This window comes from Haemaphysalis longicornis, unplaced genomic scaffold, assembly GCF_048455015.1.
Source record: "Haemaphysalis longicornis isolate Haplotype H1 unplaced genomic scaffold, Haemaphysalis longicornis Haplotype H1 scaffold_2, whole genome shotgun sequence".
NCBI lineage: Eukaryota > Metazoa > Arthropoda > Arachnida > Ixodida > Ixodidae > Haemaphysalis > Haemaphysalis longicornis.
Genome location: NW_027526295.1, coordinates 14,552,509 through 14,578,849, shown reverse-complemented (window position 1 = coordinate 14,578,849; position 26,341 = coordinate 14,552,509). Strand labels below are relative to the sequence as shown.

Sequence of the window (26,341 nt, the reverse complement as noted above, 5' to 3'; positions counted from 1 at the left end):
TACTGTGATCGCCTACAGCATCAGCAACCATGCTTAAAATAAGACATATTCCCGCTGCATTTTTTATTCAGTGACAAAAAAGTAAATTCTCAACAAGAAAAGTGGGGGGAGGGTTCATTATGAGAGTAAATACAGTAGCTCTCATTTTAAGCACAAAAAACCACACTGAACTTTTTCATGTTTCGACACTTTTTGCACCTCAAAAATAGCTGCTATGCTTAAAAAGAGAATGGGGAAGTAAATCTACTGGGATGCACAAGCGACATAGCACAGGAGCATAGTTCAGTACATCTGCCCAGGAGGGACCTTATGGTTTTACGGTACACTATAGACGCCTAAAGAGACACTAAGGTGCAAAAGCAAGTTGGCCAGCATCGGTAATTGCAGTGTTGTGAATACAAATAATATGCGACTTGCAGCAGCAGTACTTTATTAGTGCATGAAAATTCGCAAAGCGTCGTGAAAACAGGCACGGCTGCCCTGTACATTGTTCTGCAGACAACTTGTGGCATCACTGATTGCGAATGGCAAGACAAGACTGGTGGAACTAGTCGAAGTGTTCTTCTGAAGCAAACACTGATGCAGGGTTATGCAAGTTTAAAATGAGTGTGTGCAAGAACTTTTCCTGGTTATGAGCATTTTAAAAGACACAAACATCAGCCAGTAAACATAAAATATGATGCCTCATCCCAGGCTTTCTTGCAATGTCGATTTCGTGGGAATGTTTTGCCTCGCCTAGAAACAGAGCCACAAAAATACATGCATGTGGGTGCACTAGAGACTGTAGTACTGTACCTAGCTAGTGACATACAGATAAAGCAGCCAGTGGAAACAGGAAAATTAGCACAATCAACACGAAGCAGGACGGCTTTCAAATGCTTTGATCAATGGCGCATGCATATTCAGCAGCTTTTCCTAGGTGAGTAGTGCCTGCAGGCATTTCTGGGGAAACATGGTCAAGTAGTGCGGTATAGACGGGACAAAAGTAGAGACCACACAGGACTAGCGCTAGACATTAACTGAAATTTTTACTACACACATCAAAAGATATACAGGAAGGGCGCATGCGTGAACATGCTCAAAGCACAAAGAAAAAAGACAAGGTCAAGTGGTGCATTTTGTTACGCACGTGGCAAGTTCGCATCCAGATAATCTATTTCTTTTTTTGATGAACTAATAGATGCCGTGCTTACACACTTTTCACCGGCTTTCATGATGCACCACGCTTCAAACAATTCACGGCTGGCTTGGTCCTTAAAACAGCACAATGTTACTGTCTTCTCGTAATTTGGAACACAGTGTGGAACGCACCGGCAGCGACGGCAATGGTCAGCTAAATGGCCCCCCGCAGCGAGCGCTTGAACAGCTGTACGGTGCTCCCAGAGCCTGTCATTTATGCACCTACCAGTCTGCCCAATTTAGCATTTTCCACCAGATAGAGGCACTTCGTATACAACACCTTGTTTGCAACCAACAAACAGCGTGGCATGCCTCTTCTTCGGTTACCCTTCTTCTCGCCATTCACAGCAGAGCACATTCGTGCTAGTTTTTCTGGGGCGGAGAACACAACGTCGGCACCACATTTCCCCGCCACCTTTTTAAGGCGGTTGGAGAAATTGTGCACGTAAGGGACGACCACAGGCCTCCTTTCTTTGCGAGGTTCGTCTCGCCCTTGACGCCGTGCCCCTGACTTGACGTCACGCAATAGGCTTTCAACCACTGTTGCTATTACTTCCCGAGGGAAGCCGGCATCTTTCAAACGTGCAACTTGGTGCTGAACACTATCGGCGACTTGGTGCTGACAAGACTTCTCGAGGGCACCGCGAAGACAGCTAATACCAATACCCCTTTTCACTATCTTCGAATGTGCTGAACGATAATCCAAAATTGCCTTTTTTGACCGTGGCTGATATGCCCAACACGTCGCGTGTTCCACAGAAATTAAAACACACATCGAGGAACTGCAAGGACCCATAATTTGGTAATTCATGAGTGAATTCCAAGCCGTCAGAGCACTCCAGAAATGTTTTCTTAACTGTCTTGACTAAAAGGTTTACTTCTTCTGGCTTCACCGACCTAGTAACAATCATGTAATCATCGACATATCTAAATATCTTTGCTGTCTTAGCCGTGTCAATATATGCCTCAATGCTGCAGCGCCAGACAAACGTCTTCAAATTTTCCTTCTTCCCACACACCATATCCAACTGGAATAATCTGCCTGTATCTGTTGTCTGCAGCATTGATGGGATTGAACATATAGAAAATTGAGACAGTATGTTTTTACAAGTTACTGTATTTTACCCTGTGTTGTCGGTTTGTTTGTATTTGAGTGATTCCTGCTTGGGTCCTGTGTGGGGCCTGCAGTATGTCATAAATAAATAAATAAATAAGCTGGTCCGCAGCAACACATGCAATGTACACTTAACTCTTAAGCCAAATACAGCCACCATAGCACATTGTTTTCACCTGTTTTGCAATTCACACAGTGAGAGCAGAACTGCTTAAATATGCTCCTTCTGGAAGCGTCTTTTGGGAAACTGGTCATTAGGAATGCAATAGTCATCACTTCAAAGGCTCTGTGACAAGCTTAATAACACCCACGCTTTGCAACTGGTCAGCTGTACACTGAATTTGCACACCAGACACTGTCCTAAGCGGTCGCCAGCGACAAAGAAAAAGGGGGGTGGGGGGTCACAAGAGATTTGAACCCTGGAACAACACATTTAGCAACGGAAGCGCACACCAAAGGGTCATCCTGTCTGACTGAGGAAATCGTCCGAGCAGTAGTAAATCATTGAAGGACTCAGGCCAGTTATCATTGCGCCTGCCGAAACTTTAGCGAGTTACAACTGCCGTTTCGTCAGCACGGAACGCTAGTGAAGGAAAAAAAAAAGAACGAAAGCAACATGGTCGTTTGCGCTATCACAGAAAAACATCGGGGCACAAAATGCAATTTCCGGGCCAAAGGTTGAGCCGATCACATGTAGGTTGAACGGTAGATCTACGTTTGAGGAACAGCCGCTCCAACTACGCGGCGACTGGCGAACGATTGAGGCACTTCGAAATCTACAGCGCCGGCCAACACCCGAGAACGCGAAATCACGCACAGAGGCACGGTTGAAGCACTTCACGTAAGAGCATGAGGAGAGGATACAGTAGAGCGCACACTGCGTATCCAAACAGTTGCCGCTTCACGTAAGAGAACGCGAAACTCGTAACTTCGCTAGGATACGAAGGATTAAGCGTTAAATCCAAAGCGCGGCCGTCGCAGAGAGCGAAATAAAACACGCCGATTGATACACTTGTCGCTTCACGAAAGTGCCCGAGCAGAGGCTAGCGCAGAGCGCACACTTCTTCTCCGGCGATATTCAACGCCGGCAGGGCGGTCCCAGAGCGCGGGGAGTGTGCACAACGGCGGAAAAGCCAAGCGCCCTTCGCCTTTCCCACTCGCACTCCTCCTTTTCTCCCTTTCGCGTCTGAGCGTCCGGGCAATTTATTTCACGCTGCCCGGGCTGCCTCCAGTGCGCGCCGCACCAGGGCGACCTGGCGCTCCGGTGCGCAGCTGGTCAGCTCGGACTCCCACTGCGGAGGGGTGCAGGTGTGGGCGTTGGGGGCACGAGAAGACGAGGTGGTGGGTGTTGAGAGGGATGTGACAATGGGGGCAGTCGGGTTGAAAGAGAGAAGGGGAAATGTGGGATACGATGATGCGGTTAAAAGTAGGTTTCGCTCTGTAGTCGGCGGAGGATCTGAGCTTGTTGGGCGGTGAGGGAAGGGTGGGGAGTTGGTGTAGTGGAAGAGGGTGGATTTTTTTGGCCAGTTTTGGCCAATCTCCAGAAGTCAGTATGCCTCAGGCAGTTTTTTGCAACGTTGGAATTACGGCCAATAACAGCAGCTACGCTATTAAAATATGCATCCTATAAATCTTCCCCCGAACCAAGAATAAAGAAAAAAGTCTACAGAAAAACGTTCCAAATGCTAGCGAATATGACGAACCGTGTAACGCCCTGCATTTCGACAAAAATGCAGATTTGGCGAAAGTAACACCTGTAATCGTTATGTAATCGTAAATGGAGATAATTGGTTGAACAGAATTTTGAAAAACCAAAAATAATCAAAATAAGAAAAAAATAAATTTTTCGCAAAAATAATCTGACGAAATCAAGCAAAGAAAAGTACGCAAAGAAAACGTTGGACATCCGTATAAAAATAGCGTAAATGAACCAATTCTGCTGTGCGCCTTGATTTTCCGGGAAAAAAAAATCATAATTTACGAAATAAAGGCACTTTATCGCTATAATGGCATATTGTCACGAAGCCAGAGACGACGCAGTTGTCTCGAAGGAAAACACGTTGACTGGAGCGAACTTGTGCTCCCCTAACAACACAAATAATACACGGGCGGCGAAGCAGCAGTCAGCAAAGTGACGTACTCAAGCGAGCGTCGGAGATCGAATCCCGCGGCGTCTGCTCTGCAGGCTTTTATCTTTCGGCGCAAGTGTTTCTGGAACAGTCGATTCGCATCGAGAACATTGTAGATCACAGAAGATTATTCTGGGCCAGCGACGTTAGGACGAAACAGCGTGCTTATCTGAATGTAATAGCCCGTGCGGCATGAAAGTAAAGAATGAAAGACGCGCTTCGTTTGGAACGCAGATAACACAGCCGGGCGTGGCCAGGCAGTAAAAACAAGCAATAAATAAACACACCCATGCATGGTTCGCGGCAATATATTTACATCATTTGCGAGAAACAAAACAAAATGAAACTGAACAAGTATAAAATAATGCAACATCTTTCGCTACTCATAGTCACATTTGGCTGCAAGAAACTCGCCCTGTAGACAAGCGGCATCAGAAGTAGACAATTATGTGAATTACTGCAGGTTTTTTAACACAGCTGTTTAAGATTTTAGTTCGACCCTCGAGTGTTACCAGGAAACTGAGCCCAGGTGAGCGTGCGCCACGTGAGAAGCGGCCTTCTGCCCAGCGTTCGTGGCGAGACCTTGCGCGTGCTGGTCTCTTCGCCAGTTCACGTGTGTACCTGGCTGAACCTGGGAGCACAGACGCAGAGGTCGTGGAGCCGGTTGCCTAACTAAAGATAGTGTTTTGTCTCTGAAGTCCAAGTTTCGGGACACAGATATATCAATCAGTGAGGACTTTTGCAAGGCTACACGCGCCACCCGGAAAAAAACTAATCGACTTCGCCAAGGCGACTAGTCACAAATTTTCTCTTAAATACAATAAAGTGGTTATTGGCAATAAAATACACACCTACTGCGCATCTTCAGATCGCGTGTGCGAAATAGAAACAGACGCAGTTGACCCCTCAAATCCTCCTAATCGCGATGATCCTGTCATCAGCGGCCGATCTTCTCCACTGTAGCTAGATGCCAATACAAGTTGTAATACCTCTAATCCCGACTGTTGTTTTTTGCTTTGTAATATCAGAAGTGTTATCAACAAGCGTGATGCTTACGAAGACTCTTCGTTAGTAAATACGTGCCTATCTGATGTGGTAGTTTTGACCGAAATCTGGCTGTCGTCAAAAGTTGAAAACCGTGAGATCCTGCAGTACGACAAAAATTTTTCCTTTTTTAGGTGTGACCGTGGCTCGCGTTCTGGTAACGGTGCCTTGATCGCTGCTTCTGAAGGATTCATGTCTTTTAAAATTCCCATTGTCTGTTCCCTTGAATTGGTGCGTTCGAATCCGTGTAAATCCCAAAGATGTCATTGTTTGTGCATGTTATGCCCTCCGAATGCGCCATCTGGTTTTTCCAATGATTTTCATGGCGTCTTAAGCAACTTACACGTGAGGTTCTCCGCCACACCAATTCTAATCCTAGGTGATTTTAACTTCCCTGATATTTCGTGGAACAGCTCCCATTTATCGCCTGTCTCTGGCTCCTCTGAAAGCGCCTGCTTCCTTAACACATGCGCGCAATTCAATTTAACGCAGCTTGTTATGTGCCCCACTCGCATTACACATTCAAGTGCTTCAACTTTAGACTTAGTTCTAACTTCTCACCCCGATCTCGTGCAATCGCTTTCTGTTTTGCCAGGCCTTAGTGATCACGAAGCAATCGTTGTCAACCTCCCCTGTGCATCGCCCCGTAAACAAAAAAGTAAAAAGCGATTCAGGGACTACAGTAGAGCTGATTACGGAGCCATTAACACCGAACTTGAACATTTCACCTGTTTTTCTAGAAGACTTTCTCCAAAGATCTGTCAACGATAACTTAAGCGAGGCAGAAAAGAAGACGAGGCAAGCGCTTGTACTCACGGGCTCTGGGCTGCAGCTTTGAGTTTAGACACATTAAATCTTCTTTATAGCCTTGATCGTCGGAAGTACCGAGTGTCATTCGTGACATTTGTGTATAGGTGCGGGGTAAACCCCCTTCATGCTGAGTACCCCCTCAAGGCCCCGTAAGCCAAGCCTGATACTGAGTCCGGGCCGGCGAGCTTTCCTCGAAGAGCCCGGTGTTCGCACCAGTCGACGTCTCCAAGGCCAAGCACCGGAATTCGGGCGGTTGACCGCGAATCCCAAAAGGACACAGGTGACACGTGCAGTTAGCATGACGTCGAAGTCGTAGCAGACTGACGCGTTCGGGCCTCCGATTGCGCCCCGTAATCCTGCCCCGTTCTTTGGCGAAGACTTCGAGGACGTAGAAGACTGGATTGAGCAGTACGAGCGTGTATCTCGCCACAATGGTTGGACGGAAGACCTGTGCCGCTAGAGCGTCTACTTTTCTTTGGAGAAAACTGCTCGCATCTGGTTCAATAACCACGAGGCGCGCCTGAAGTCATGGGAGTCCTTCAAGGAGGGCCTTCGGCGAGCCTTCCCTAACCGCGTTCGACGTCAAAGGGCCGAGGAATTCTTAAGAACGCGGGCCCAAGGGCCCACCGAAAGCGTGACCAGCTTCGTGGAAGACGTTCTGCAATTGAGCACACGGGCGGATCCGCTGGCCACTGAGGAAACCAAGGTGCGGGCCCTTATGAGAGGCGTGAGGAGCGACATTTTTGGACGGCTGGTTCGCCATCCACCGACGACTGTCGATGAGTTTGTGACGGAAGCCACCAACATTGAACAGGTGCTAGCGGCGAGGAGTAACCATTACCACAGGTTAGTGGCTTCCCCCACAATTGCTGCTTGCACTACTACTTCTCGCCTCGACCTGAACAGCAATAATGATAGTTGTCTCCGCGAGATCATCCGCGGCGTGCTCCAAGAGGAGCTACAAAAGCTGTTCCCAACGCGCGAGCGGCCTGCTTCAGTATCGGTTGCGGAGGCTGTTAGAGAAGAAGTGCAGCGGACCTTTGCACCCATAATTGCGGTCGACGTCCCTCTGTGACGTACGTCGCGCCGGCTTCCCAGCCGCTCTCTTCAGTCGCCGCTCCTTACTCAAACCTGGTACCACAGCGGATGGCCGGTGAGTCGTCGAATATTCCCCCGCCGGGACCAGCAGCTTCGCCCGCGAAAAACGGATGTCTGGCGAACACGGGATAACCGACCACTCTGCTTCCACTGTGGCGAGCCAGACCACACCTTTCGCCGCTGCCCCTACCGTGAGCTTGGACTTCCCGGGTTCCGTCCAAGCGACCCATGCCCACGTTACGGTCAGAAACCCCGCGAAATCGAAGAATACCTTCGACGCTCAACGCCGCCGTTCCCAGCCGTTCCTCGTGGACCCCGTTCGCCGTCGCCCCGTCGCCCACCTTAGCCTCTCCGCTCGTCTCGCCGCGAAAGACTTTCACCCGTGCCTCGCCGGGAAAACTAAGTACGGCAACGCCTGGAGGTGGTGTTGCCGACGACGAAAGCCATCAAGAACCTCCGCAAACGCTGCGAAGCTCCCACTCCGACTCCAGCAATCCTTTCATCCGTACTGCTGCGCCATCAAACAACCTGTCGATCACTATAGACGGCTACGACGCGACGGCGCTCATTGACACTGGTGCTGATTACTCCCTTCTGAGCGGTAGGCTTTCCCGTCACCTACGTTAAGTGATGACAGCGTGGGATGGCCCGGATATACGTACCGCCGGAGGACACCTGGTGACGCCTGTTGGACTGTGCACTGCCCGCGTCGAGATCCACGGAGAGCCATGCCCTGTGAAGTTTGTCGTTCAGGAGAAATGCTCCCGAGACATCATTCTAGGTATGGACTTCCTCTACGAGTATGGCTCCGTCATTGACCTGGGCTCGAACAGCCTCACGCTGCGGATGCAGGATGCACCACGGAGTCACTCCGCGCCAAGTTTCGCCTCGGCCAGGGTGTTAGAGGAGCACGTGAAGCTGCCTCCACTGGCCAGTGTTTTCTTGCTGGTGCAAGTTGACACGTTCCCAGACGGGGAAGCACTCTTAGAAGGAAGTATCCAGCTTCTTCTGGAGAAGGGGATCGGGGTCGCCAGAGGGCTACTGCGGCTTCAAAATCGATGCGCAGAAGTTCTGGTGACAAATTTTCGAAACGAGTCGCAGCACCTGACCAAGGGCATGGCCGTAGCCCATGTGCACGTGGAAGGCATCGCGGAAATCTCAGCTGTTGACGTGGTGTTCGACACCGATACATCGTCTCTGCAGGAAACGGCAGGAAGTCTGGAACTCGACGTAAACCCAAAACTGTCGGGTCAACAAAGGAGTGAGTTGCTTTCACTGCTCGACGAATTTCGTCACTGCTTTGCTACGCCGTCCGGAGTTGGCCGAACCACCGTTGCTAAGCACAGGATTTTGACTGATGACACCACGCATCCAACTCGCCAACCGCCGTACCGAGTTTCGCCCAAAGAACGAGAGGCCCAGGTGAAAGACATGCTGAAGGACGATGTCATCCAACCGTCTAACAGTCCCTGGGCTGCACCAGTGGTGCTTGTAAAGAAGGATGGGACACTGCGGTTTTGCGTAGATTATCGGCGGTTAAACAAAGAAACAAAGAAGGACTTGTACCCGCTTCCACGCATCGATGACACTCTCGATCGGCTCCGCCATGCCCGCTTCTTCTCGTCAATAGACCTGAAGAGTGGGTACTGGCAGATTGAGGTTGACGAGTGGGACCGAGAAAAGACGGCCTTTATTACCCCAGATGGGCTCTATGAGTTCAAAGTGATGCCTTTCGGGCTATGTACAGAACCAGCGACCTTCCAGCGTGTAATGGATACCGTTCTCGCCGGCCTTAAATGGCAGACTTGCCTTGTTTATCTCGATGACGTCGTCATCTTCGCAAGTGCGTTCGACGAACACTTACGACGACTTAGAGAAGTACTGAAGGCTCTCGAAACTTCCGGCCTTACGCTCTATCCAAAAAATGCCGGTTCGCGTACGATGAGCTGAAGTTCCTAGGCCACAATGTTAGTAGCGCAGGTGTAAGTGCTGACCAGTGTTGTGGAATGGGCGTCCCCATTCCATTCCAATTCCATTCCGGGGAATGACCATTCGCCTAAATTCCATTCCTTTCAATTCCTCGGAATGCCAAAAGATCGTCCATTCCCATTCCGGGAATTGCCGGTCAGTTCAATTCCATTCCTCTAATTTCTCCCCGTTTTATCGGGTGATTATCAAGTCACCCATGAACACACCATTAAGGTGATGTTATTACACTCGTTAAGAACTGCTAAAACACGCAAAAACGTCCCCAAGGTGAAGGGATAGGGGCTTTGTGGCTGATCTCGTGCAGTGCGATCACCCTACTAATTCCCACAGGGGCAGTTCTCCCGTTAGTTATTATAGTATTCCCATGGTCAGCATGTCTTTTCGAGTTGTGGTGTTTTCATATTGTTTAAGCCTGAATGTGTTAATGCTAAAGTGACGACATGTTCTTTTTGTACTAACAAAATTATGGTTGAATAAAACATATTCTTTAAACGCGTATGCACGCGTAGTAGTTTACACGAGTATGGAGCGGTCGTGAGTACGGTTAGAACTAAAATTTGTTTTCGGGGAACAGAACCTCTGGATCTGGTGGTATGAGTTGGAAGAGTTACCGCTCCAGCACCTTGTCCTGCCTTTGCACCAAATACGGATAACGGGCCGCAGAGGTCGTCAGCTCTCACGGATGTCAAGCACGCGTTGAAAGCACGGATAGGTTGAGAACTTTCTGTGTTTGCGTGTGTGCAGGCTTGCAGTTCGCCCTTGCCGAAAAGCTTAGTTACGTGCATCAGGTATCATCCACTGCACACGATCGAAAGTTCAGGCTGTGCGACCTTTTTATGGGTGTCTCGGTGGGAACCAATTCGCCGGGATAATTTTTTTCTCTCGTTAGTGTATACTGGGATAGTGCACTTGTTCGTATACTAATTTGCGTCTTGTTTTTTTTTTTTTTTTTTTTTTTACAAATTGGGAGATCGTTCACACTTTTACACCACACAACCTTTGAATCTAGCTAAATAAAGAAGGACTTAGAGAATGCTTGCGACCTTGGGCTCAGTAAAAACTGAGTCCAAGGCCTGTATAAACTCATTGTTAACTGAGGCCTGTATAACTAGTTTGAGGAGTTGCATGCAGTGGAGTAGCAATGTAGGTTACCCCAACTGTCCTCTGGTCTGGGCGATCAACCAAAAAAAAAAAGTAAAGAAAAATGATCACGATAATAATAGAAGGACACGTTCGGCAGTCGGCCAGTCTAGTGTTGCGGAAATCCCTACACCAGAAAAAGTGCTTAGGTGCCCTCGTTGATTGATTGTAGGGTTTAACGCGCCGACGCAACGCAGGCCATGAGGCGAGCTGTAGTGGAGCGCTCCGGATTAATTTTGACCACCCGGGAATCGTCAACGTGCGCCGAAATCTCGTACACACAGGCGTTTTTGCTTTTCTGCTACATCATAAAAGCGGCCACCGCGGCTGGGAATTGAACCCGTTACCTCGTGCTCAGCATCGCGATTAGATGTCCTCGTGAATTTTATATGCTGCAATAAAGGTCTCAAGATGCAGTGAAAGGTCGAAAAAAAGCTTTATTTTGGTTTCATTCATCAAATTACGTAACAAAATGGTATGAGCTAAATGGGTGCTTCGCCGTACAGTTCTCAAAACACGAAGTGTAAATGACGGCTGCTTCAACGATCAGTTCTAAAAACAAAAAAGCAAAATAAAACAGTTGTCTTCTGCCTATACGTGCAAACGTGAGCTGCTCGAAAGACGTGTTTGAGAGCCGGTTTCGCTTTGCTGTCATTATCAGGGATGCCGTGGAAAACACGCGTTCCACGTCAGCTGACGTCGCATTTACAGCGGAAACTGCCCTTGCGAGTCGGGAAAGCAAGGGAAAGCGGCTAGTGTTCGCTTTACAATAGGTCGGAACCGTTTCGGAACAAAGCTTGCAGCGTGCGGCTTTTTCTTCTTCATGGGTAATATATAAAAAAAACTGTTTCCAATGTGCCATGTTGGCGGACGTATTGTGCGTACGTGAGCCGCTCGGCGCGGGAGCAAGTGTGCGGCAGTGCGCTATGAAACCGGTGTTTATTTCCCATAAAAAGCTGGGAGGAAGAGAGGGGGGGGGGTAGCACAGAAAGTGAAGGGGGAAGCATCGCCCAGCTTTTACAGTATGAGCGTGCTCCTAAATCAATCATTGGGCTTCTTCTTTTTTTAGGAACTGCGGCCACGGCGCAGCCGTGGCCGCAGTTCCTATTTCATGGGCTCTCCTGTTTCGGGTGGACCCCCGAACCAATATCTTACGCCTTCGTCGACGCTTCTTCGGGCAAAGGCGTCCAAGTGTCTAGACAGGAGGGACAGTATTGCGAACGTTCCTGGGGGAGAACTGGGGAGCGCGAGGTGAGATGGGGCGTAACCTGATATGTGGAAGTTTGCAGTGAACACAAGCCCAGCGCCAGCGTCCCGCTGACGGGAAGGTTGGATGCGAGTCGCCGAAGGTTCCAGAAGCAAAAAACCAAAGTTGAAGGGGGGGGGGGGGGGGGGGGCGGAGACAGCTCGCAGCCGGGGCGGACGCGCCGCCAAGGTAAAAAATCACAAGGCCCAGTTAGTGGGAGAGAAGGGGGGAGGGGGGATGCCTCCGCGGTAGTTCCCCACCACGCATACCGACGGCTTATAGCCGCGGCTATTACGCACAGAATCGCGACGAATGCCGTAGCAGCGCTGTATATAAGGGCAGAATTGTAGTAGGGTCGCTGCTTATACATATACCGTGCTTGAAACCAGCCAATCGACTTAACAGTACAGTAGACTGTCGATAAACGGAACTTCAAGGGACCGAAAAAATTAGTTCCGTTTAACAGGAGTTCCGTTTACCGAGATCGATGTATGAAAGCGCAATTTTATGTGCGTACACACTATCAATACCATTTCATGCAACTCGAAGCATCAGAAGGTGAATCCCGCTGATAGTTTTTCAGAAAGCATGAAAACTAAAAGAGGTCTAGGCACAGCACTCACAAAGTTAATTTGGCAACAATGAGTCTCTGAGCATCAAATGCATCAAATATGTTTGTTTCAGTCCTTGCAACGGCATCTTCACGGAGGCTAGAGGCCTCAACCTCGCGAGTGCTTACGAGCCACCGAATTTAGAAGTCGGCAACGCGGTAATGAAGCGCGAATAGCACCACGATGGCACGAACGAGGCAATAGGTGCAGGGCCCTGTAATCTCGGCGTCTTAAACTGAGACCATACGACTGGAACAAGAACTGCGATGTTGCATTCATTGCGCTAACACGGCTGACCACTAACGAGACGAGGCTTAAGAGGAGGGGGGAAAAAACAATCACGAAACAGCCGGAACCGTAAAAAGCTGATTCTCATGCCAATTGGTTTCACAAGAAGTTTCGTTTCTGGTTCCGTTTAAACGGTGACGTGGAAACTTTAGTTCCGATTACCGAGAGTTTTTTTTTACGTTATCTGAATACAAAACCAACCAACTCACTGGCTACTGTTCCGTTTAAGCGGCAATTCCGTTTAAGCGATTTCCGTTTATCGAGATTCTACTATACTGTGTTGTTGTTAAATTCACTCCGGCTTGCTGATGTTTGAACTTGGGCTGGTGGGTTCTTTTGCGTGTTTATGCATATTACGACAAAAAGCGCACGTAGAAGGAAAAAGTACATGTGCTGTATTTCGGGAAAATACATGCAATTCAATTCCCATTCCATTCCGAGCAAAAGGCACCTAATTTTATTCCCATTCCATTCCTTCAAGTATTGTCACCATTCCATTCCCATTCCATTCCGGGGTCGCGAAAACGTGGAATGATTCCGGATTCATTCCGATTCCGGACTGGTAACTGCGCAACACTGGTGCTGACCAAGCGAAAACAGCCGCGGTTCGCGCCTTCCCAACACCGTCTGACAAGTCGGCTGTGAGAAGGTTCCTGGGTCTGTGCGCTTACTATCGCCGCTTCGTCAAGAACTTCTCCCAGATAGCTGCCCCACTGACTTACCTTACAAAAGAACGGGTCGCGTTCGAGTGGAATGAAGAACAACATCGCGCATCCGAGGAATTAAAATCCGCTCTGCAAACGACGCCCGTCTTAGGCCATTTTGACCAGGAGGCTGAAACTGAAGTTCATACCGATGCAAGTAGCGCGGGACTTGGTGCTGTGCTCATCCAAATGCAGGATGGAGCTGAGCGAGTCATAGCTTACGCGAGCCGTACGCTAACCAAAGCGGAGCAAAACTATTCAACCACCGAAAAGGAGTGCCTTGCAGTCATTTGGGCAGTTACAAAGTTTCGTTCCTATCTGTATGGTCGTTTATTCCGTGTAGTCACAGATCATCATTCACTGTGCTGGCTTGCCAACCTGAGGGACCCATCCGGACGACTCGCTCGTTGGGGACTACGCCTTCAAGAATTTGATTTTTCCATCATTTACAAGTCGGGCCGCAAACACAGTGATGCGGACTGCCTGTCTCGGGCCCCCGTGGAAAGCGCTCAGCCGGAAGTCGATGATGACGACGCCTTCCTGGGAGTACTACATGGCTCTGATATGGCCGCACGGCAACGACAGGACCCTGAGCTTCAAAAACTTACGGCATACCTTCAAGGCCAACAAGTTGACCTTCCCAAAGTTTTCTCCCGTAACGTGTCCTCGTTCTGTCTTCGACAGGGCGTCCTCTACAAAAAGAGCTTTGACTCAAACGGCAGGCCGTGGCTTCTCGTTGTGCCAGACAGCCTTAGCGACGAAATCATCGAACCTTCTCATGACCACCCAACCGCCGGACATCTCGGATATAGCCGCACACAAGCCCGGATACGAGAAAAGTACTACTGGCCTCGTCTTCCGAAATCAGTCCGTCACTACACGCAAACATGCCGAGAATGCCAGAGGCGGAAGAAGCCGCCAACAAAGCCGGCCGGATTTATACATCCTATCCAGCCCCCATTAACAGCTTTCGAACAAATTGGCATGGATCTTCTGCCCATTCCCCGTGTCCATCTCCGGCAATCGGTGGATTGTGGTAGCGACGGATTACTTAACCTGCTTCGCAGAGTCTAAAGCGTTGCCACTCGGAACAAGCGCTGAAATAGCGAAATTTTTCATTGAGTCAATTGTTTTGCGGCATGGGGGTCCCTAAGTGTTAATCATTTACCGCGGCTCGGCGTTTACGTCGAAACTGACGCAGGACATACGCCGCTTGAGTAACACCAGCCACCGTCGAACAACGCCGTACCATCCCCAAACAAATGGACTTACAGAGCGCCTCGATAAGACAATGACAGATATGATAGCCATGCACGCAGACGTCGAGCACCGAACCTGGGACGAAGTGCTCCCATTCGTGACCTTTGCGTAAAACACCGCGATCCAAGAAACGACGGGATTTTCTCCATTATATTTGGCGCGCGGCAGGCACGTAAACACCATGCTCGACGCAATGCTACCCCGCTTGCCCAGCGACCATACCCACGAAGATGCGGAAGTTGTCTCGCAGCGCGCTGAGGAAGCACGACAACTCACAAGGATCAGGATTCAAAATCAACAATCCGTCGACGCTAACCGCTACAACCTCCGTCGACGAGAAATACATTTCACCCCTGGTGATCGAATTTGGGCTTGGACACCGGTACGGCGCCGTGGTCTGAGCGAGAAGCTTATTAAGCGGTGCTTCGGCCCGCTTTGGTGACCTCAATTATGTTGTGAAACCTGACACAGCGCACACAGCCTCCTGTCGAAGGCCAAGATCCGAAGTGGTACACGTCGTGCGGCTCAAGCCTTACTACGAACGTTGAGGCACGGACTACGCACCCACGTATAGAACTGGAAGTGTTCCGTCTTGCAGATGTTGATCCGCGTTGGGCAATGTCATTTCGCTTTCCGTAGCATCGAGTCGATGCCCTCTCAGAAGGGGGGGGGGGGGGAATGCCGCCACTATCATCACCAGCAAGTCGGGGAAGAAATGCCGCGACTATCACCATCAGCGAGTCAGAAAAGGAGATGAGAACGCTCGGGAAAGCGCTTGTCCTCACGGGCTCTGGGCTGCAGCTTTGAGTTTAGACACATTAAATCTTCTTTATAGCCTTGATCGTTGGAAGTACCGAGCACGGAGCAAGATAAACTCTTGCTCCGTGGTACCGAGTGTCATTCGTGACAATATATATTCATAAAAACACAAGAAATACATTCACGTTAAAAATGTAGTGGAGCACACGTGTGATAAATCATCTCACCTATTTCACATTTCACATGTACAGAGAAGGTTTACATACTAGGAACGCGCAAATAAAACTTTGTCACTAAATATACACGTATTAACAACAAGGTATCAATGAAATTCTTTTACTTTCATAGACGGGGTAATTAAAGTCATGAACAAAGAACAGGATACTACATACTACATAAACACGCAATTTGTGCGACATTTAAAATGTAAAAAAAAAAGGCGTAATTACTTATTATTTAGGATAACATATCTTTTCAACTCTTTTTTGTAATAGTGCACAAATCGATTTCCTGGCATTGAAGGTGTCCGGAGGAAGTGGGCATGCAGAGTCTATCGAAACCATGGTTTGTGCGACATAACTTTATTAAGCATGGGTGTACGTTCCGAACAATATATTGGTATTCACGAGGCGTCCTGAGATTACATAATTTTAAGAAGAGTTCATTTTTATATTTTAAACGGTACTTATATTTTACAATTACATTGAACTGAAAACTGTGTTGTAGGGGAGCCCGTTCAGCGTTTCGAACGAACAACTCGGCCGTGTGCGCGTCATAAGAAGTGTCTGCAATGTGGCGGGTGGGCTTCTTTTGCAATAAAACGAGCTTGCTAATGTTGCCTTGTGATGTGCTTCCAAATACCAGGTTGCAGTAATTTACGTGAGGCCGGCAGGCCGCTTCCGCGCACGGAATGTCAAGCGCTCCCGTGTTCACCCCAAGAATGATCAAGACAGTGCGTTATCTGTTGAAGGAAAAACAAGCGGAGAGAAGCGGCGCTGAAACCGAGAAAATAGACATGCAGTGACTGACTACATATAGCGAAGGACCCACATGAACACCCAGCTTTCTAGAAACTGCAGCAGGCGCTGGGCTTTGCGGGCACATGCAAATCACATACTAACCAAAAAACGTGTGCCACGTCATTCGCAGCAACAATTTAAGCTCTCCCGTAAGGAGTTCCACCAACGTGTCGCTTGTCGCTTAGCAATGGTGTCACTTAGCAATGGTTGTACACGTCATACGAGTGGGGTCCTCTATGAGCCAGTATGAATTTTCGTTAAGGATTAAGTAGTGCACTGGTTGTCGTTTTTCTGTGAATTCCACATTTCATGATGCATGGTGCGGTTGCTTGGATATTTATATATATTCGTGAATCAGGAATGAAATCATTGACAGTACCATCAGTTCCGTCCATCTTCCTTGTGTACTGCCTGTTCAACCCGAAATTCTTTTTTATTACATGAACCAGGACAAAGTTTTATGACCCGCCGCGTTGGCTCAGTGGCTAAGGCGTTGTGCTGCTGAGCACGACGACGTGGGTTCGATTTCCGGCCGCGGCGCCCGCTTTTCTGATGGAGGCGAAAAAAAAAAAAAAAAAAAGAAACGCCCATGTGTACGAGATTTCAGCGCACGTTAAAGATCCCCAGGGGGCCAAAATTAACCCGGAGCCCTCCACTACGGCGCGCCTCATCGACTGCGTTGCGTCGGCGCGTTAAACGATACAATCGAATCAACAAAGTTTTAAGCCCAGGACAAGGTTTTATGAAGCATAAAAAGTGCACCCTCGGCATCGCGCAGATTTCGAACCTATGTTACTACCAGCTCCACCTTCCGTGAACGGCAGGTTGTTCGTTATCGTTCTCCTAGCACTCTTAATAGGCAAAAAGGACCAAAAGTTCGTCTTCGGGGCGACTAACTAACTTTGGCACAATCATTACACCCTTCGGGAACTACACGTGACCGGACGAACGGTTAGGCCGCCACTAGGTTGATCTGTTCCCATACTCCCGAAGGACGAACTGCTGAAAGACCACCATCCCCGATGCAACCCTCTCCTTTTTTTTTCTTAATGCCGGTCTTCGACAGTAACACAAGACACGAGGTACAATAAAAAAGTAAAAGAAAAATTAGCAGTAATGCCACAATGCCCCCAAGGGCGGGTGTTATCTGTTAAAATTCCTTAGCGCAGTTACGGGATAAATTTTTGACAGCCACTCTTGTCGAGAGCTCTTCGTTCTATGAACTTCAACGAAGTTTCATGCACTTTCCGGAGAATGCCGCCGCGTTGGTCTTGCATCTACAACACAATAAAGCCAGGCCATGCGCGAATGCCAAATACTGTGCAGACCTAACAACATGACACCGTCAAATGACACACCATCTTCTCTACCGATGCATAAAAAAACGTATGCCGTGAGCTGAGTGGAAAATATTTCCGAAGTGTCCTTTAAAGGACATCCCAAAGGAACACTGCAGCCCAACAATGAAAAAAAGACATGCTCCACAGTTTCGAGTTGTTTACAAATGGAACACTCGTTTCCACATGGCACTGAGAGCCTCCTTTCTTTCATCCAAGTTACAACTGAAAGTGTACTAGTGTGCAATGTAAAGAAGAAAGGCTTTACTCTAGGTGGCAGTTCCATTCGCTTCATTCGTTTGAACACTTCTTGTCCTAGGCCATTACTGTATAAAGCTCTATACAGTGGCACAGAGGAGACTGCGTCACATACATCCGTATATTATTTTTTATTCGGATTACAATGGCCAGATATTGCACGGAAAAACGGGTTACCTAAAATCGGAATGACTAAACACTTTCTTCAAAATATCCATAAAGACAACCTGGCATGTCTCTTGAAGAAACCACAAGTTCTGGCAAAGAACGCCTTAACCGTAAATGCATTACAAAGCGCAGAAAAGGGTCCTGTACATCACGCAAAAACAAAAACCAACAGCTGAGTCAGCCCTCTTACCGGCATTACGGATTTGCCGAAACAAACTCGTCCTACTGCACCTCTCCCAAGTTGACGGCGACAGAAAAAACAGAAACAGTACCCAAGGTACTCTACCATTAGGCTACGCGGCAAGACAGATGTTTCTTTAGAAAATATGTATTGAAGTGGAAAGCGTGCACAACGCCACGATTCATTGCAGCTGGTGTGCGAATTTATGCGCGTGGCCGTGACCACGATTTCCGTTTTGCGCTATCAGTTCGGCGCCAACTCAGATTCGCACTTTTTCGCTTCATAGATGGCATCACGTACCGCCCCCAAAAAGCTGCGTCAGGTAGTTGCAATCTAGCAGTGTAAAAACAACCAGGTCACCGAAGCACGCTTTATTCCTCCGCACGAAAGAAATATAGCTCCGATGACGGCATGCATCGGTCGTGCGATGACACGAGCGTTCCCTGATACGACCGAAGATCTTGCCAACAATGTCAGATATCAGTACGGAATGAATACCGGCATGACTTGGCCCAGATGTTTCTTTTTTGCGTTTTTGCATGCTGTTGTTTTTTCTGGAGAACACGAAGTCGGCGACTTGCAAAGAGGGCGAGGAGGGTGCTTCTCGTGGTGCGAATGAAAAGATACATTCATTTCCTGCGACCCCCAGATAAGGCCACTGCGTCTAAGAAGGCGACAGAAAATGTATTTAGAGGTTTCCTAAGCCTTTGGTATCAATCTACGCGCACAGGTAAGAACACAGAAATACGACAGCGCGTATACACAATTCACTCTCGCGCCAGCATAGACGGCGGCGGTTACATTGCTCCGACCGACAGAAGAGCATTGCAGCGAGCTAGGAAAGCGGCAAGGGGTGCGTGTCGACCTACTGGGCTGCAGGCTTTCCTCAGCATTCGTTGTCAATCTTGCCGTTTGCGGGATAGAAGCTTGGTTCGCTGCGCTTCTGTGGAAGCCAGGAAACGTGACTTCTTCAAGGAGAATTCTATCCCACTTATGCGTGTTAAATTACTGCAGCGACGATTGCGAGTGTTACGCATGAAGAAAATCACACCAATGTCAGAGCAGAAACTCAAAACACATTTCTTGCGGGCGAGCCAATCACGCTGTGCGGCGCTGTGCCGGCAATAACTACAGCTTTATCAGCCTTTCTAGGTGAAGAAGCGTGCCTAAAGTTGTCACCCGCTTCGCATTTTAACATGCAAACATATTTGTACTCTGATCAAATTTCTTCCTTAATATTTTCCGCAGTCGATATAACATCATTTATAACATTTCTCGAATAGTGAAACAGCTTAGTTGGAATTTATTACCGCTGTATTGCTTTTGAAAAGTTTTGTACAATGCGACATAGGATTTGAATTAAAAGTACACGATTGTACGTAGTATCGACGAGATAACATTTCGTCATAGAAAATCACCAAACAAGAAGAACTATCACTTTCCCGATCACACTATTATGCAAGCGGTTAAGCCCAATCTAAGCTACGCGCATAGTGGTTCGAACGGTAGTAATTGTGGTCATTGCTGCGACGCCTTGCGCGTTCTTGGACAATTCAATTTGCCTAGCTGCCCGGTGTTTTTAGCATGAGAAGTGAAACGGGAAACGGGGTGTTGCGAATGGGATCCAGCCATGGCTCTGCTTAGAACGCTCTTTTATGACCGGTTCTTCCTCTACGTAACAATGGTGAATTCTCTCTTAGCTCGTTCTTTTTTATCTTTTCCACGAAATGTGTTTGGTGTACCAAGATATTCTATTTAGACGGCTTTAAATCCTACGAGGCGCACCTATTTGAGGCGTTTTGTTGTATTGTTTATTTTTGTAAAGAAATATAACAAATTATTGTGACCACAAATATTACGGAACTACGAAAGCGCATGTAACAAGTGCAATGCGTAGGTCACAGCTTACGTAAACGTTACCGTAACGCTAAAGTCATATGTTATATATTGAGCTAAATGTGACTAACCAAATTTGATGCCGGTTTACTTAAATTATCGCACGTTTCTCCTCAATTTTTCATAATACGTCCACACTGCGTAAATTGAGTAGTGTACGTACGTACGTATGTGCATACGCAGGTATGTATGTATGTATGTATGTATGTATGTATGTATGTATGTATGTATGTATGTATGTATGTATGTATGTATGTATGTATGTATGTATGGATGGATGGATGGATGGATGTATGTATGTATGGATAGATGGATGTACGTATGTATGTATGTACGTATGTATGTATGTATGCAGATATGTATGAATGAATGAATGAATGAATGAATGAATGAATGAATGAATGAATGAATGAATGATCAGCCTATCAAGGGCGTTGCCCGTGGAAGTCCAACTGCTTTTATATTGCTCTGTCCGAATAACGCATTTACGCTCAATTTCTTTATTTCATTCTTTCATAGCGCTAGCGGTCTTCTGCTCTTTCTATTCTCATTTCAGGGTAGTCATTCCGTTACCACGGTTGTCCAACGGTTATCCGTTTGGGCCAAAACATGCCCTCCCTTAGTTCACTTTCAGTGGTATATCCCCCCCCCTCCCCCCAGTAACACAGTAACCCGAGACGCTCATTCCCAATGTCGGAGCGCTTTTTTTGTCATTATTGTTTCGGTGGCCACATGGGCTGACCGAAGATTGTTTAGACGTAATAACTCCCTGATTGGGAACTTTGTAACCTAGAAATCCGGCTATCAGATGCTTTTCGGCTGTTCAGGTGCCCCTTGCTTCTGTTCGGGCCGAAGATAAAGCCCGGCGTGCGTGTGGCATGTACAGCTCCGAGTGACATGAGCCTGAGGGCGCAGCTTCGCGGCGCTCAGCTTCCGCCCGGAGCCCTTTAGCCACATCTGGTGATCTTAGGTTCTGAGCGCTGTACCTCTGCACGCAGTTACAATTTCGGAAATGCAATAATCGATACGAGATGGACTCATGATCCTCTACTAGTTAATCATTACAATCAAGCATCTAACTTAGGATAATTGAAACGGTGATTAATCAAGTCAAGTTACTTATTTCCATAAATAGCACTTGGCACCTGCCACGGCGCCTGATCACTTAGCGCAAGAAAAACAGCTTTACTTCCAAAATCCGATTTTTTTGAAATAATTATAGTCTTGATGAAACACCCCGTATACCCACACATTTCTTTTACCCATTTTTGATTTACTACCCTTGCTTATGTGTTGCCTCTGTATGCCTTATATTCCTCATTTACCCAGGGCCTCACCCGAGAAGGCACACCACTGTTGGTGAGCGCTTCAACTAAATAAATAAAATAGTGCGTGGTTGCATGTTTTGGCGGCCGTGAACGTAGCCGTCTTCCTAAATAAACCAAACATTCCAGAAAACGGAAAAATTCAGCTAACACAGAAGATTTTGCACGTATGTATGGTCATTCATTAATATTTTTGGACTTTTTGGAAGAGAAGCTTCAATGTTAATATGTACGGACAACGTAAAGAACAATGAATACTCAATTGTGCACTATTCGAAATCGACACGTCCGAAAAACATTTAAAGCAATTGGTAAAAATTAACCTCCAGCACTGACCCAGTAATTACAAGAAAATAACGCCGAAGACAAGAGTGAAAAGTTGGGCTGATCAATACATAAGTTTGAAAGAAATCAGCGCATCAGGCGGAACACGAAGAGAACTTGACAAACACTTGCGAAAGTGTTTTTTATACTTCTCTTTCCGTCCTGTCTGCATGGAAAGACCCATGCAGATTAATTGAATGCCTGCCACGAACGCAAGATTTCTGTCACTTCCTGAAACTACCTTTCAACGTTCCGTTAACAACGTTAACGAAAAAAAAATAGACCGTTTACTGTAACAGATAACGCGAACTGGGCAGTCTCACGCATTGTCCAAGACTACATGACCCAGCGTTATCAATAGTCGCAGCGTTCACGTGGCTGAGACAGACACGCGTCGCAGCCAGCTGAGGCAGCGGCGAGATAACGAATATGCGCCTGCTGACGCTGTGCCTACAAGGCGTATTCCGAACGTGGTGTACCATGTACGGGCATGAGGTAAACTAGGCCTGGACTGCGCTTGGTGCGCTTTGAAAAAATTGAAAATTTGGGACTGTAACACGCTGCAGCCACATCTGGGATATAAGCGCGCGATAGTGGGGGGCTCCGGATGAATTTCAACCACCTGCAGATCATTCTGCGAAATCTCGACACGGGGACGTTGTTCCTTCTCGCCTCCATCTGAAGAGCGGCCGGGATGGCACCCGCATCTTCGCTGCGCTTTTGTCGCAGCCACGCAGTGACGGGTATCTGGACATATTTGTTTAGGCTGTCCGGTTGTGCACGGGTACTGCAGGGTTGCTATGGGAACATTCCCGAGTGCTTGCTTTTCGCTTTTCTAAATCGCTAAATTTTGATTGATTGTAGGGTTTTATCGCGCCGACGCAACGCAGGCGATGAGGCGCGCCGCAGTGGAGGGCTTCGGATTAATTTTGATCGCCTGGGGATCTTTAACGTGCGCCGAAATCTCGTACACACGGGCGTTTTTGCTTTTCGCCTCCATTAGAAAAGCGGCCGCCGCCGCCGGGAATCGAACCCGCGACCTCGTGCTCAGCAGCGCAACGCTTTATCCACTGAGCCACGGCGGCGGGTAAATTGCTAAATTTTGCGTTGCCGTTGTGTGATGACTGTAGCCTGGGTAGTTGTGTTTTTGCTTCCCGCAACCCTGAAATCACGGCGGTGTTCCACTGAGCAAGGGACGTCGCTATTCCTGTACACACGGGTCGTTCGCTTTAGCCACACTGTATTCGTATAGTTCCCCGACGTGGGATGGGTGTGCTGCGTATATTTCTATGAAGTATTTCAAGGTACAGGCAAGGCACGGAATTTGCTATCGAATCGATCAAGAATCTTTGAGTAGCACTCTGATTTATTCCGGACAGCAACGGTTATTCGTGAGTTATATGGACGTGGTAAACTGATTTCGCAATTCTAAAAGATAGGTGTGAAGAATCTGCAGAAAATACAATGCAAGATAATTAATTGCATGAAATCGCGATGCTACTTTGGCGTCAAATTTGACTGGCATGCTTGCACCCCGAGTTACTTTGTATCAAAGTAACTCAGAGAACATCAACTTCAAGTAACATGAAAGAGCTCTGGCTTGCACCTGGGGGGCGCTGTGAGCGGTCGCCGGGAACAGACGTGTGTCACCTCGGCTCCGCGAAAAAGACGATATTTCTTGCGGAAGAATTTGCCCCAGCTTCTTGAATTTGTGAGTACTTATTCAGTTCGATCTTCGACATCGCCCGGAGAAAGAATTTTGAAATTCCGACCATTTTTTTCGGGAATTTATGCCCGATCTCCAACGGCCGACGTGGCTGAACGGCTAACCCTAACCGAGCGGCAACGAGGCCTAGCGACGGCTCCGGCCGCCGCGGTGGCAACCATCACTGACGCCGGCCTCGCCGGGACCGGAGGCATGCCTGCGGCGAAGACGGCGGCGGCGGCAACGCCGGAAGACAACCAAGCGGCGATGGAAGTGATTCCAGCGGACGAACTCGACGAATACGTGGACAGAGACTCTGGCCGAATGACTGTGAAAGTGCGCGGTGTGTCGACGGACGAAAATTCGTCGTCGCCGTCATCCGAAGATCATGCGGGGTGGATCGTCGCCACGTGGCGTGGAAGGAAGATTGAGAAGGATTCAACGACCGGGGATGCAACGCAAAAACAGCAGCATCGTCCCCGCTCTCCTGGTAAGCGTACGCCTGCTACGCGAGCACAGATCACGCAGAGAGTTAACTCTAAGTTAGCAAGAACAGCACGCATGCCCAATTTGCCAGCCAACGACCACAGAGTTATCGTCCGACCGCGTTGCGGTTTCGCGATGGAAAGACTAGATCTGCTCGAATTCGTGGCGGCCATGACCACGTCAGCATGTATACCACTCGAAGCTACGCTCGAAGATACCGTATGCCCGAACTTTGGACAGAATATAATAGTCATCAGCAATCCTAGTCAGGATAGGGCTGGCAAATATGACAAAGTGAGAGAGATCACGATCCAGGGAAACAAGCACGAGATCTATGCGTACCGTGCTGCACCCGATAACACTACGAAAGGGATAATATACAACATCCCGCTTGCATATACGCAAGCCGACATCGATGCATGCCTGCTTGGAGAACGAAACCCAACGGTGCTGGCCGCACACCGCATGGGAGAGACAACAGCAGTGATCATACTTTTTGACGGGGGCAGGGTCCCACAATATGTCAAGTTTGCGAGCCTCATCGTACGCTGCAAGCTGTACAAACAACACAAGGAAGTGTGCCGTTCGTGCGGTCAGGTCGGCCACCGTAAGGACGTTTGCCCCAGGCCTGACATAAATGTCTGCTTCGCTTGTGGGCTGCATAACCCCCAAGAAGGACACGAAGCAACGTGCAAGCCGGTTTGCAAGTTATGTGGCGGCCCCCACCCGTCCGGCACGGGCAAATGCCGAAACAAGTACAAAACGCCATTTGTCGTGCGGCAGCGCAAGATGGCGGCCAAAAAGGCGGGAGAACACAGGAGCCACGACGGCAAGGTCAGCTTCATGGAAAAAGAGGACTTTCCCCGGCTGCGGCGCGAGGGAAAAGAGAACAATGGGGGTACACGTCAGCGTATGCACAGCGGTAATCGGAGCAAGAGCAGAGAGAAAAGCGCCGAGCGAAGGAGGAGCTCATCAAGCCATCGCGAGACGTGGGCAAGTGTCGCAGCGCCCAGGAACGCCCCCCTGCCCGAAAAGCGCACAGCTGCCGGAGAAACACGAGGTCGCGGGGGAAGGGACAAGTCACCCCTCTCCCATACTTCAGATCGCGCCGACAATGCAGAGGTCAAAGAGCTGCGCGAGCTCGTGGCACAGCTCCAGGAAACGGTTAAAGAACAGAAGAAAATGATCGAGCAACTTCTTCGATCACAGACTTCACCTGCCACGGCTAGCCAACAACCGTGGCGGTTGGGGAGCGTGCCGCGTCCACCCAGCCTCACCCCAACGGGAGAGAGCGGGGGCGGCCCGCTGCAACCACCAGCCAAGATGCGCAAGAGAACTGTCGTTGCGGAGACAGAAAACGAGGAAACCATGAACGAAGAATCCGTTATGGAGGATAACGAAAGCAACAATGGCGGTAACGCCACAGACGAAAGTCGACCGGCACCGGACGAAACCGGAATCAACTACGGCGTCAGGATACACAAACTCTGGAAACGGCTGGACAAGCAAGCTAATCAAATCAAGGTTCTTAGCGAGAAAATGACCAGCATTGAGCAAAACATAGCCAGCATGAAAAGGGAATTCACTGACCTCAAGCAGTTCATAACGGACCAATTCGCGAATCTGGGAGGAAAACAACACGGAGAGAACCAGGGAATCAACGATGGCCCGTAATCAAAACTGCATCAGAATATGGCACTGGAACGCCAACGGTTACCGGTGCCGGAAGGCTCTACTACAGCAGACAGTTCGTACAGCGGCAGAACCACCAGACATCATCCTGATACAGGAGACGCACATGGAGGATCCCCCCAAGCTCCTGGGATATAGCACGCACGCATCGCCCCCTAGCGGCCGTACGCATGGCAAAGGCGCGGCGCAAGGAGTCTGTACATTCATACGGAAAGGCATCACCTTCACCCCACTCGACTCTCCGCTCGGAGGGGCGACATCACTTGAACTATGCGCCACTGAAATTGTAATTGGGAACCGGATCGGGAGTCTCTCACCTTCGTCAACGTGTATAGTAATCCCCAACATAGAGGTCAACGTTTTAGAACTTTCTTCCATAAGATCAAGCAAAATGTAAAGGACGCCCCCTGTATCGTTGGTGGAGACTTTAACTCACCACACAAAGAGCTTGGTTATCCCCGCACAACGGCTAAGGGACGGAACCTCCTGGAAGAATCTGACGCAGCTGGCTTTAATCTGCTCACCGACGCCAGTCAACCCTCTAGACTAGGAACATCCACGGCGCGAGACACGACCCCG

At 48.6% G+C, this 26,341-nt stretch overlaps 1 protein-coding gene across 1 annotated transcript in view; it reads right to left on the bottom strand.

The window, feature by feature from the left end:
- The window catches only part of LOC144167837 (phospholipid-transporting ATPase ABCA3-like), a 198,578-nt gene that overhangs the window by 20,487 nt on the left and 151,750 nt on the right, over positions 1-26,341 (bottom strand). The window lies entirely within an intron of this gene.